At 46.1% G+C, this 12,236-nt stretch overlaps 1 protein-coding gene and 1 long non-coding RNA gene across 3 annotated transcripts in view; both read left to right on the forward strand.

The window, feature by feature from the left end:
* Positions 1–12,236, forward strand: part of ATP6V0D1 (ATPase H+ transporting V0 subunit d1) — a 45,396-nt gene that overhangs the window by 5,502 nt on the left and 27,658 nt on the right. The window contains exon 2 of one of the 2 annotated variants that reach the window (XM_026080956.1): positions 76–155. The exons of the other annotated variant lie outside the window; for it this stretch is intronic. The gene's annotated coding sequence lies outside the window, so the exon portion shown is untranslated. The remainder of the gene's footprint in view (positions 1–75; positions 156–12,236) is intronic. 2 annotated transcript variants of the gene reach the window in all.
* LOC112973286 lies at positions 107–2,293 on the forward strand. The gene is made up of 3 exons (XR_003255926.1): positions 107–195; positions 2,141–2,195; positions 2,277–2,293. It is a non-coding gene; the product is annotated as an uncharacterized LOC112973286 (long non-coding RNA).

The raw sequence follows: 12,236 nt of genomic DNA on the forward strand, positions 1-12,236 counted from the left end.
CAGCTATCTGATGTATTTGGGAAGAAAAGGATGGCCATGAGAAGCAAATAACCTGAGAAACATGATTCTTTTTAGGGGCTGGAAAGAAAGGATTTCCAGGACTGCAGTTCTTCCTCATCACCTCAGTTTGGTCCATAAGGCTTCATCTCTAGGAGGTACAGCAGATCAGCAGTGAATTTAGACAACTTAAAGCAAGTAGGTCATGCTTGTCACAGAATCGCAGAATAGTTGAGGTTGGAAGGGACCTCTGGAAATCATCTTGTCCAACACCCCTGCTCAAGCAGGGTCAGCTAGAGTACGTTGCCCAGGACCACATTCAGTGGGGTTTTAAATATCTCCAAGGATGGAGACTCCACAACCTCTGTGAGCAATCTGTTCCAATGTTTAATTACACTCACAGTAAAGAAATGTTTTCTTGTGTTCAAGTGGAATTTCCTGTGTTTCAGTTTGTGCCCATTGCATTTCATCCTGTCACTGAGCACCACTGAGAAGAGTCTGGACCCGTCCTCTTTACACCTTCCCATTAGGTATTTATACACATTGATAAGATCTACCCTGAGCCTTCTCTTGTCCAGGCTAAACAGTCCCAGCTCTCTGTTTCTTCTCTTATGAGAGACACTCCAGTCCATTGGAACACTGAACGTTGGACATGGGCCAACTATGTGCCCTTGTGGCAAAGAAGGTCAATGGTATCCTGGGCTGCATTAAGAAAGTGTTGCCAGCAGGTCAAAGGAGGTGATCATTCCCCCATACTCAGCATTGGTGAGGCCACATATGGAGTACTGTGTCCAGTTCTGGGCCCCCCAGTATGAGAGACATGGCACTATTGGAGAGAGTCCAGTGGAGGGCTATGAAGATGATTAGGGGACTGGAGCATCTCTCTTATGAGGAAAGGCTGAGAGAGCTGGGCCTGTTTAGCCTGGAGAAGAGAAGACTGAGAGGAGATCTTATCAGTGTATACAAATATCTGAAGGGAGGGTGTCAAGAGGATGGAGCCAGGCTCTTTTCAGTGGTGCCCAGTGACAGGACGCGAGGCAACGGGCACAAACTGAAACACAGGAAGTTCCATCTGAATATGAGGAAAAAATTCTTTACTGTGAGGGTGATGGAGCACTGGCACAGGTTGCCCAGAGAAGTTGTGGAGTCTCCTCCTCTGGAAATGTTCAAAACCCACCTGGACACGATCCTGTGCAACATGCTTTAGGGTGATCCTACTTGAGCAGGGGGGTTGGACTTAGATGATCTCCAGAGGTCCCTTCCAACCTCAACCATTCTGTAATTCTGTGTGATTAATTGTCTTTGTGGGCCTTCACTGGACTTGCTCCAGTAAATCCATGTCTCTCTTGTATGGGGGAGCCCAGAATTGGACACGATACTCCATATGTGGCCTCACCAGTGCTGAGTATAGGGGAATGATCACCTCCCTTGACCTGCTGGCAATACTTTCTTAATGCAGCCCAGGATACCATTGACTTTCTTTGCCACAAGGGCACATAGTTGGCCCATGTTCAACTTGCTGTCCACAAGGACCCCAGTGTCTTTCTCTGGAAAGCTGCTCTCCAGCTAGTCAGCCCCCACCATGTACTGGTACACGGTATTATTCCTCCCCAGGTGGAAGACTCTGTATTTCCATTTGTTGAACTTCAGGAGGTTCTTCTCTGCCTATTTCTTCAGCCTGTCGAGGTCCCTCTGAATAGCAGCACAATCACCAAATGTATCACTCCTGCTAGTTTTGTTGTGTCTGCCAACTTGCTGCAAATTCTGTCCTATCATCCAGATCATTAATGAAGATGTTAAACAGTAATGGCCCCAGGATTGACCCCTGGGGAATGCCACTGGTGACAGGGCCTCCAGCTGGAGTCGGTGCTGCTGACCACAACCCTCTGAGCCTGACAGCTTAGCCAGTTTTCAGTCTACCTCACTGACCATTTATATAGCCTGCACTTCTTTAGCTTTTCTTTGAGGATGTTGTGGAAGACAGTGTCAAAAGCCTTACTAAGATCAAGGTAAACAACATCTACTGTTCTCCCTTCGTCCATCAAGGCAGTCATCTCGTCATAGAAGGCTATCAAGTCAGTTAAGCGTGATTTTTCCCTTTGTCTTTATGCTGACTGTTCCCAATCACCTTCCTGTCCTTCAGATATCTGGAAACAGTATTCAGGATTAATTGTTCCATCACCTTCCCAGGGATTGAGGTAAGGCTGACCAACCTGTAATTCCTTGGATCCTCCTTCTTGCACTTCTTGAAGATAGCAGTGATATTTGCTCTCTTCCAGTCCTCAGGAACCTTTCCTGATCACCATGACCTTTCAAAGATAATCGAGAGTGGTTTTGATATGACATCAGCCAGCTTCCCTCAGCGTTCACGGGTGCATCCTGTCAGAGCCCATGGATTTGTATGTGTCCAGGTTATTAAGGTATACCTTAACCTGATCCTCCACCACCAAGGGTAAGTCGTCTTTGCTCCAGACTTTCCCTCTGGTCTCAAGGGCCTGGGATTCCTGAGGACTGGTCTTACCAGTAAAGACTGAGGCGAAGAAGGCCTCTGTCTTTTCTGTGTCCTTGTCATCAGGGCCCCTGCCCCATTTAACAGTGAGCCTACATTTTTTCTAGCCTTCCTTTTGCTGCTTGCTGCTTATGTACTTGTAGAAGCTTTTCTTGTTGCCTTTCACATCCCTTGCCAGTTGCAACTCCAGGTGGGCTTTAGTTCTCCTAGCCACATCCCTGCATGTGTCTTTATATTTCTCCTGGGTCACCTGTCCCTGCTTCTACCTCTTGTACACTTCCTTTTTATGTTTGAGTTTAGTCAGGAGCTCCTTGTTCATCCATGCAGGCCTCCTGCAGCCTCTGCTTGATTTCCTGCTTGTTGGGATGGACCATTTTTGAGCTTGGAGGAGGTGATCCTTGACTATGAGCTAGCTCTCTTGGATACCTCTTCCTTCTAGGATCGTATCCTATGGGATTCTTCCAAGTATGTCCTTGCTTCTGAGGGTCCAGGACTGTGATCTTGCTCTTTGCCCTGATCCTTCCTTGCGGGATCCTGAGGTCCACCATCTCATGGTCTCTGCAGCCAAGGCTGCCCCTGACTTTCACATCTCTGACCAGCTCTTCCTTGTTTGTAAATATGAGGTCCAGCAGAGTGCCTGTCCTTGTTGTCTCCTCTATCACCTGTGTTAGGAAGTTGTTGTCATCAGTGCACTTCAGAAACCTCCTGGAATGCTTTGTGCCCAGCAGATATCATGGCACTTGAAGTCCCCAGTGAGGACCAGGGCCTGTGAAAGTGAAGTTTCTTTCAATTCTCTGAAGAAGGTCTTGTCTACTACTTCCCGATCGGATGGTCTATAGCAGATGCCCACTACAATGTCATTCATGCTCATTTGCCCACTAATCCTGATCCATAAGCTCTCAGCTAACCTCTCACCTGTCCCCAGGCAGAGCTTGATGCATTCCAGGTGCTCCCTTGCATAAAAGGCAACTCCCCCTCCTCACCTTCCTGCCTGTCCTTCCTAAAATGCCTGTATCCATCCATCTCAGCATTCCAGCTGTGTGAGCTATCCCGCTGTCTCTATGATCCCAATGAGACTGTAGCCCTGTAACTACCTGCAGACTTCTAATTCCTCCTATTTGTTCCCCATGCTGCATGCATTAGTGTACAAGCACTTCAGAGAGGCAGTCCAGGGTTCTGGTTTCCTAGAAAGGACATGAGAGCTTTCCATATAATGTGGTATCGTAGGCACTTCCTTATTCCTGTGCATACGCTTGGGGTCATTCCGCTTTAGCTCTGTTTTGTTGATTAGCAGGTCCCTTCAGTTTATGTCACCCCAGATCCTTTGGTTGCCAACCTTGTTCACTACTTCCTTGCTTGACCATTGCTTATTATCTCTCGCCCCTCTCATTCCTAGTTTAAAGGCCTCCTTACCAGGTTGGCGTGCCTGTTGGCTAAGATACTTCTACCCCATTTAGTCAGGTAGATCCCATCTCTACCAAACAGTTGTTAGTCCTTGAAGAGGGTCCCATGGTCATAGAATCTGAAACCCTATTGTTGACAACAGCTGAGCAACCAACTGTTGACCTGCAGGATCTGTTCAGTTCTCCTCAGGCCCTTCCCTCCCACAATCAGGTTTGAAGAGAACTCCACCTGGGCCCCCGTGCCTTTGAGCAACACCTCCAAAGCCATGTGGTCACATTTGATACTTCCAGATTTCCCCTAGCAGTATTATTGGCGCCTGCATAGAAGAGCAGCAGGGAGTAATCATCCAAGGGCTGGGCAAGCCTCAGCAGCCTCTCCACAACATCCCAAATGCGAGCTTCTGGCAAGTAGCAAAAAGGTCAGAAAGGTCCTTGACCACCTGGCCCCATACCTCCCACAGGACATAGTGGTCTGCCCTGAGTGGTATCCTTATACACGCCAGAGCCTTGTTACATGTAGAATGAATCTGTCTGTGACAATACAAAGTAAGTGCACCAAACAACTCCTGATACAGGGCTGGATGTTATGGAGCAAGACAAGACTAGACTGTTGGGGGGGTATCTTTCTTTGTTTGGGGTTATTAGAGTGTTTGGCGGGGGGGGGGGGGTTGAGCCTTGAAGAGTGTTTCCAGGGTTGCTCTGTGTAGGCCTTGCTGCCTGGAAAGAGAGCAGTGCTTTTAGTCTACTCAGCTAAAAGTGGTTTGCTAAAGACTTGCTGTCTTAAATGCTTCTATTGTGTAAAGACATTCATTTCTGCCCCTACCTTCTCCTCTTCCTTCTTTCTCCATATGGAGAGATGATGAAATATATTGAAGTGTAGGCTGCCTGATACACAAAGTAAAGATCAGAAAGCAGTGACTGCTTTTCCAAGCAGACCATTGGCTTTTTGTATTAGAAAAGGAGAACTCTTCAGCTAGAAATGCGCCACTTTCTTCACAGGAACCCAATTTCTGATAGTCTGCTTTGTCATACCTTGTTGTCTGCTTGGTGGTGCAGAGGATACGCAGCTGAGCCACTGCGGGGTGAAGTGTGTCTGTCTTCCCATTTTCTGACCAAAGAATGGCTAGATGCACCAAAGCAAAGGCCTACCTGAGCGAGGGATGCATGTGATCTGCTTGGCTTCAACAAATGGATGTCAAGGAGCGCTGTAGGCTTCCTCAGAGTGCAGTGCTTGCTTTTATTGTGTTGCTCCCATGTTTTGTTTTGTTTTTTCTCTCCTGGAGGCCTTGTTTGCTTTATGATGTTGCATACCGCGTGCCCTCCTTATCTCTGAGGGAAGACCAGAAGAGGCTGGCTACCCTTTTCTCCTGAGTTCTGTCGCTGAGTTTGGACACAAAAGGTTGGAGCCGAGTTTCTCTTTCAGCTTAACTGCATGGGCAGTGTGTCCTGTCTTAGGGGGAGTATTTTGGGAACAGCTTCTCTAGAGAAGTAACATTACTAGAAGAGCTAAAGACTGCATCCAAGAGCATTTTTGGCACATCAGTCCATGGTGGAGCACCCTACATAATATTGTCTTGGGGAAGGATGGGAAGGTTGGTCCTTTCCTGTGCAGCTTCTTTGCTGACTTACTGAGCAAGGATTGGCTGCTTGATGCTTCTGAAGTGAAGTGTGGCAGTACTTAAATCCGTCTTGAACTTGGGAAGTTGTGCAGTCCGAGCCCCAAACTTGGCCAAGCCTTAACTTGGTACACAAGGAACAAACTTCAAAGGCAGAAGAATGACTCCTGACATCTAGGAGCCCTTTGTGAAGAGCTGGACCTTGTTTGATAGGGTATATTGTGGCTCTACAGGAGGACTCACCCTGCTCCCAAAGGACTTCCTCTAATAGATGCAGAGTATATGGGAACAGTGAGACCTGCAAAAGAGTCATAGCATATTCCTGTTCTGTGAACACTGGCCACTAGTGCAGCAGAATAGCCATAGCCAAAGGCTGCCCTGTTAAACTTTGTGCTTTGTCCAGCCTCCCCCATTGTAACCACTGTGGCTTTGTTAATCAGCTGTCCTGTTGAAACAAGCTCAAGGGATACATTATTTATTAGAGAAAAGGAAACACTTCCAGGTCCTGCTAAATCATGGTGTCAGACAAACATTGTAGTCTCTGGCTTCCTGCAAGGTCCAGCAGAGACTCTTTGCTTTTTATTCTGGCCTCCTTTACAAGGGAAAGACCTACCTCTTTATTCATAGCTGGACTTAGAGCAGCAGCCTATGTCAGCTTCTCAGTATTGTTGCAGCTTAAGCCCGTGTTTAAGTCCTGCCCCTTGTTAGAACATGATGGCATCTGGGTTTCCAGGCAAGTATCCGGTCCTTCAGCTTGTCAGTGCTTTTGTCCTGTAGTTCTTCCTGTCCTCCTCAGTCTCGATTCCTGCAGCATGAGACTCCTTCTACCCTCTTCCTCTTCTTAGCTTTTGAATGATTTGTTGCCTATCCCTTAAACAGCTTCACTAGATTTCATTTCAGTAGCCTGTTAGCGTACTGGACCAACTAGGTTTCTCTTCAGCCTGAAAGTACGCTGAACTAAAGGGTTTGTAGAGGTGAAGCATACTGGAGATGCAGGTAGACTAGAAGGGGTAACCACCTCTTTGGGGAAGGATCAGGAGAGGAGTAACTGGTTGGGAGGCTCCTAAGGCAACAAGACCTGGCAGTGCCAAGTGAAAAACTTTGGGAGGAGTGAGTTGAACCCCAGAAAGGGCTAGGCTAGAAATATGGGCTACCACTTGGACCTGAGGAGATCTTGGTTTTGGAACAGGGAAGGTGAAGAGCTATAGGAGACAATAACGATTAGGGGGAAATGACCATAGAAGTCAATTCCATGTATCCAAATATGCTGCAGTAGAATTTGCTGCCTGCCAGCTGTGGGAAGGTGGCATGTCATTGATATTGGTGTGGAGTTTTGTACAACTGCAGAACAGTTCTTGAATTCTGCAGGGAATGCAGCATTTCTGGGTGTTTCCCAGGTCAGATCCTTTTTTCAGATACTGCACAGAGAATCAGTTTCAGAAGTGTCTGAGATAGTTATGAACAGACAAAATAGTAACAAACCAAATAGTAAAAACTGCAGTGTTCTGAAGGGATAGACGGGTGATGTAGCTGATCTGTGAACTGCAATGTAATCCCTTGCTCATTTACTTTGCTACCTTAGGCCTGTGAAATGGCTAACATGATACCATATTTTAATCTTTATATATGCAGTGGTGGCCCCAGGCACTGGGATTGAGATGCTGGGGTTACAACACACAACTGTGTGAAGACATCAGTTCAGCTCAAAGATGTGAAAGCTAGTTCCATGCCTGTGCATGCAAAGACAAATTAGTACTTGCCTGGAAGGTGCTTGAAGCTTTAATTTGATCTAAGGCTCTGACATATAGTCATGGGAGGATACTGAAGAATGAAAGTGTGGAAGCATAAGCTGATGGGGTCATGGATGACTCTAAGTGTCTGAGTAGTGCTTACAGGGCAGGCTTTTGTGACTGAAAGATCTCTGAAAGACTGAGTAATGGTTTGATTTGTGTTATGACAAAGCAAACTTGTAGGAAAGGATATGTTGTTACTGTGGACTCGAAGTCTCTCAGGGAAAGGAACATATTAACTGAAATGTCCGGTTGTGGTGTTTGCAGAGCAGTTTGTTGAATTAAGCTTCAATTGCATTTATGCCTTAAATGTGTACAGCCAACTACATAAAAACTGGAATGCCTGAAAGAGAGCTGAAAGAAGGTTGCTGTAAGTGCATGTCATGGTAATCTTAAGCTGACTGATCTACTGATCTACTACTTGACTCTTCAGAGGGGGAAAAAAAAAAAAAGTAGTTCTGACAAGCTATTGTGTTCTTGCAAGAAACAGTTTTCTGGGAGTTGTGACCTGGTCATAACTTCTCAGGTTTTGTGGGGGAGGAGAGGGAACAAAAGTGTTGCTGTAATTCAAGAAGAACTCCTTTGCCAAATGCTGGCTCAGTCTCTTCTTAAAGTGAGTGAATCATTTGAAAAATGCCAAAACAGGCAAATGTACCTCTCAAAGCAATTGCTGGATGTGGCAGAAACGTTGGGGCAGCATGCTTTTGTTAGTCAGCACCTGGAGAAGTTTGTCAGGAGTGGCTCACGTCTAGCTTTAAGCCTCTTGCTTTCAACAGGCAGTGTGAGGCAGCTGAAGAAGAGGTGCTGCAGAAGACTAACAGCCAGCGTCTTGTCAACCTACAGCGTACAAGATCTCTGGCAGCTGCCTCTGTACAAGTGCTGCTGTGACTGCCAGAGGTCAGCTCCACCTCAGTTTGAACTTGCGTTAGGAACAAAGAACTTGAGCTTTTGGAGAGCTTGAGGTTTGCTCGGCAGTGGGTCCGCTTATTAGTCACAGCGCTACTGGGACAGTTCTTTCTCTGGCAGGAGATATGTGAACCACAGGATTAGTCAGTTCTTAACTGAGAAGCTTGACATGCGAATAGCCCTACTAAAAACTCCTGAACCTTTCTGGATGAAAACAGGCTGACTGGGTTTGGTGACTAGCCCCGTGACTGGGGGAGGATAGACTTGCATAAAGCACTGATACACCATGGGATGCATTGAGTGAAGGTTTATAAATGTAGTCCGATTTTTGGAAAGCATGTTCTGCTTGGTTGGATGCTAAGAGATGCAGAGAAGTCTAGTTCCTAAAGTTTGTGGCTGGCTTTCCCTATAAAATTTGATTCTGAGTATCATATAAGCATGGTCCTGATTCCAGTTACAACATAACTCTGTGCTGGTTCTTGTGCTGCAGAGTAGGGGGCTGACTCCCTTCCCGAGCAGGGCAAAAGGCTGTAGCCAAGCAGTTCATGGGAGTTTGCTCAGAGCTGTCGAGGGAGAGGCTGCAAGGCACAGCTTGCCACTTGTATGGCTCTAATCTGACTAAATGTGATGCATCTCTCACCTCTGGAAATGGCTGGTGCAGCAAATCCTACTTTTTGAGTAGATCGGTTGCTGGCACTGGGTCTCTAGCTTGAAGTGACCAGATAGCAAGGCAGCTTTTTGCAGTCTCAAAAATAAGAGCTGAGTTGTAGGCAGTGATGACACCAAAAGGAACTGGAGGTTTCCGCATAACAGGCTCTAAGATGAGGGGAGCAGGACAGGAGGGACTTACAGGGAAGGTTACAAAACTTTCACACTGAGCCTCAGTTAGGGAGAGAACTGGACCAGTTTGGAATGTCTGATCTGCTGGATCAAATATCAGATCCACTGGATTCCTGACTTATTCCCTGTCTTGTGGCATGTTGCCTTCTGCCAAGGTGAAACTATCAAAGGCAGAGGTGTCAAGTGAGGTTTCCAGGTTTGTCCAAAGATGGCTGGGTTAAGCCAACTCTGCTCTGTGCTTCATGTTGAGCAAGTGTTCCTGTTGGAGCCATGCCAGATTCAGTTCCTGCAGCCTGTACTTGTAGGCAGTGGCACACAGTTCTTCAGGCAAGTGTTGCACTCTTATCTTTGCCAGCCCCATACTTGGCTATGGCTCCTTTGGCCTGGCCTGTTCCCTTGCTCTTTCCCTGCATGCTTTGGACAGCCAATCCTTGGTCCCTCAGAGGGTGCTGCCTTTCTGTCAGTAATCCACTGGCTCAAGATTTTGAGAACAGGACACCTTGAGAAGGCTAGTGCTTTGCCTTCTCATTCTTGTTTCCTACTCAGTCCAAGAGAATGCAGGAGACTCAGTGTTGCTGTGAGGTCTCAGCTCCAGGATTGGAAGTAGTGGCCAGATCCATCACCTGCACTGATGATGACTAAAGCTAAGCATAGGACTTTGGCCGCAGCTGCCCAAGTACAGTCTGCTCTGTGACCTGCTTTCAGTAAGCCATGTACAAAGAGCTGGTTGGTGCAATGCTATCCCCTGTGGAGGGTCATGTGCCATTCAGGAAGAAGGAGCTGTCAAGTGACATCCTTAAATACTTTGCCACTCTCTCCTGTTCTTTTGGAGTTAAAGAAATAAATGGAAAGCTTTGGAATTTTCCCTACCGAAGTAAGAAGTGACAGGATATACAGTAGCTGTTTCTTCTGCAAGACCCTGTATAGCTGCAAAACAAAAACTTGTGCCTTTTTGTACAGACTTACTCAGCTTTCGCTAAAGCTCTGTGCAATAACAGAGAACTGAAAGTGGGAGCAATGTGAATGTAGCTACTCTAGTCCCCTGTGCCTTACATTGCAGCCTGATTATACAGGCACACTACTGTTATCAGGACTCCTTCTCTAATAGGCAGTGAGCAACTGTTGAGTTTTGCTTCATGCTTTCTCCAGCCTCTGCTAAATATGAGCTAGTAACACACTGCTCTGCTCTGCAATTAAGTGGAACTTAATTTCTACTTGGACTCTGAAGCTCATCATCCAAAAGCTTCCAAAAATTTTCAAAACTGTTTTGAAAGACTGATATCACCCTTACCTCAGTTTGCCTTGTAGTTCTAGGACCTGGTTTCCAGTCCAAATTATCTAGGGTGTGTTTTGGGGGGATTGAAACTCACTGTGGCCTAATTGTGGTGGATCCTCTGTAACTATATTTTAGTTTTTAAAAATCAAGCAGGTACAAAATTGATCTGTGGGAATTCTTTATGTGCAGGATGCTGCATGTGAGCTGGGCTTTGCAGGGTTTAAGGAGTTACATCAATAACATTTCTACCCAGCCTGAATGGAGGTGAGGGGCATTCTGAATTTTATCATGCTCCAGTTTTGGGGTGATAGTTTTCACCATGACCCATATCACAAAATCTATCACCTGAGTGAGTAATGCAGGCTGCGTGGTCTCATCTTGAAAGTGTGAGCATAAGTTCATAATGTTTTGGTAGAATAAAGCATAGCTGTCTTGCTAAGCAGTCTAGCTGCAGCATAGTCTGGGGAGTAGAGATCTAGGCTAAGTTCCTGCTTTGCTTCAGTCATGCTGCATGTTCTTGGGCAAGTAGCTTTCCTTGCTGCATCCTGGATTCCCTGTTGAAAGTAAGCATAGTACCAAACTTTTCTGGAAACTGATGACAAATATGACAGAAACTGGGTGCTGTTTAAGTCTGGTCTCCTCCTAATCCCCCCACCATTTGTTTCTTGTGAAACTTAGCAGTGGTAACTCCATCATAACTGAAAAGTGCTGGGTCAAAAACATCTTTGCTAGACCCCATTGGAAATACCCAGTAGAGTTTAAGTGAATGAGAAACCTGCTTGACCTTCTACCCCCCTGGATGAGGGCAACATCACACTGTACAGTGCAAATTCAGCTTGGAGCCCAGTACAGAGGATGCTGTCCAATCTGCACCTGTAGCTGGCTGCAATGTCAAAAAATCAAGGGTTTTGAGCTAGGCTGGCTCCTTGCTCTGACCTTAGTGGTGTTTATATTCTTGCCATAATGCTAAGAACTTGCACAACTCAGCAGGAGGGAAAGACAGCCTCAGTGCTCCTGCTTCAGATAAATCAGGGAGAAATTTCTTGGGTTTTTTGTTTTTTCTGGACAGTGCATTTACATCTGGTTTGATTAAACTCCTCCAGCTAATATCCCTTTCCCCATAAAGGCCTTGAATCCCTAGGAGAATGTTTGCCTAACTGGCCTTCTGAGGTGAAGCTGAAGGCAGATGAACATTATGTGCCAATGCAACTAGTAATGCTTTGAGAAATAGGATTATATGACGCTCCTCAGTTCTGGATTCAGTTTTTCCATAGAGACACTTAAATGCTTTTGGCTTGAATAGGGTTTTTATCCTGATAGAGCTCAGCATGTTATGGTTGCTTGTTCGCCAGGGTCACAGCTTGGTTGGGTGTCTGATCTACAGCAAGCGTAACAGAGGAAACAAAGACTTCCTCTACTTGAATCTGGAGGGGGGAAAGGCTTCTGAGTATGTTCTTCCATCCTGACCAGGGAATGCCTATTGCAGGAGTTGGGTTTAAATAGTCTTCCTCTTCACCATCCCCTCTCCATCTCTTGGTGCTTGACTCCACTTTACCAGTGGAATTGGTTGGACTCTTGATGATATAGTAGCTAGCTTCTTTATAATTTCAAGATTGTTGCTTGTGTCTCTTTGCTTTTGAAAGTATTTCAAATGGCTCCTGCCTCCCAGTCACTAGTAACTGAGCAAACTTGCTTTTAGGTGCCAGTAGCTTTTTGGTCGTGATTGCTTCAGAGAAACCTGAGACCAGAGCCCTTGTGGCTAGAGGAAATGCTAGTGCCCTTAACATCTAGAAAAAAAAACCCTTAAGCTAATACTTCCTAAAAAATTAGTAGCCTTCCATCTCGATCAGTGTGTAGCACACTAGACAACTGGCATAGGTATACACTCAGTTGCATTGA

The sequence above is a fragment of the Apteryx rowi genome, unplaced genomic scaffold, assembly GCF_003343035.1.
Source record: "Apteryx rowi isolate R43461 unplaced genomic scaffold, aptRow1 scaffold_531, whole genome shotgun sequence".
In the NCBI taxonomy this organism is placed as follows: domain Eukaryota; kingdom Metazoa; phylum Chordata; class Aves; order Apterygiformes; family Apterygidae; genus Apteryx; species Apteryx rowi.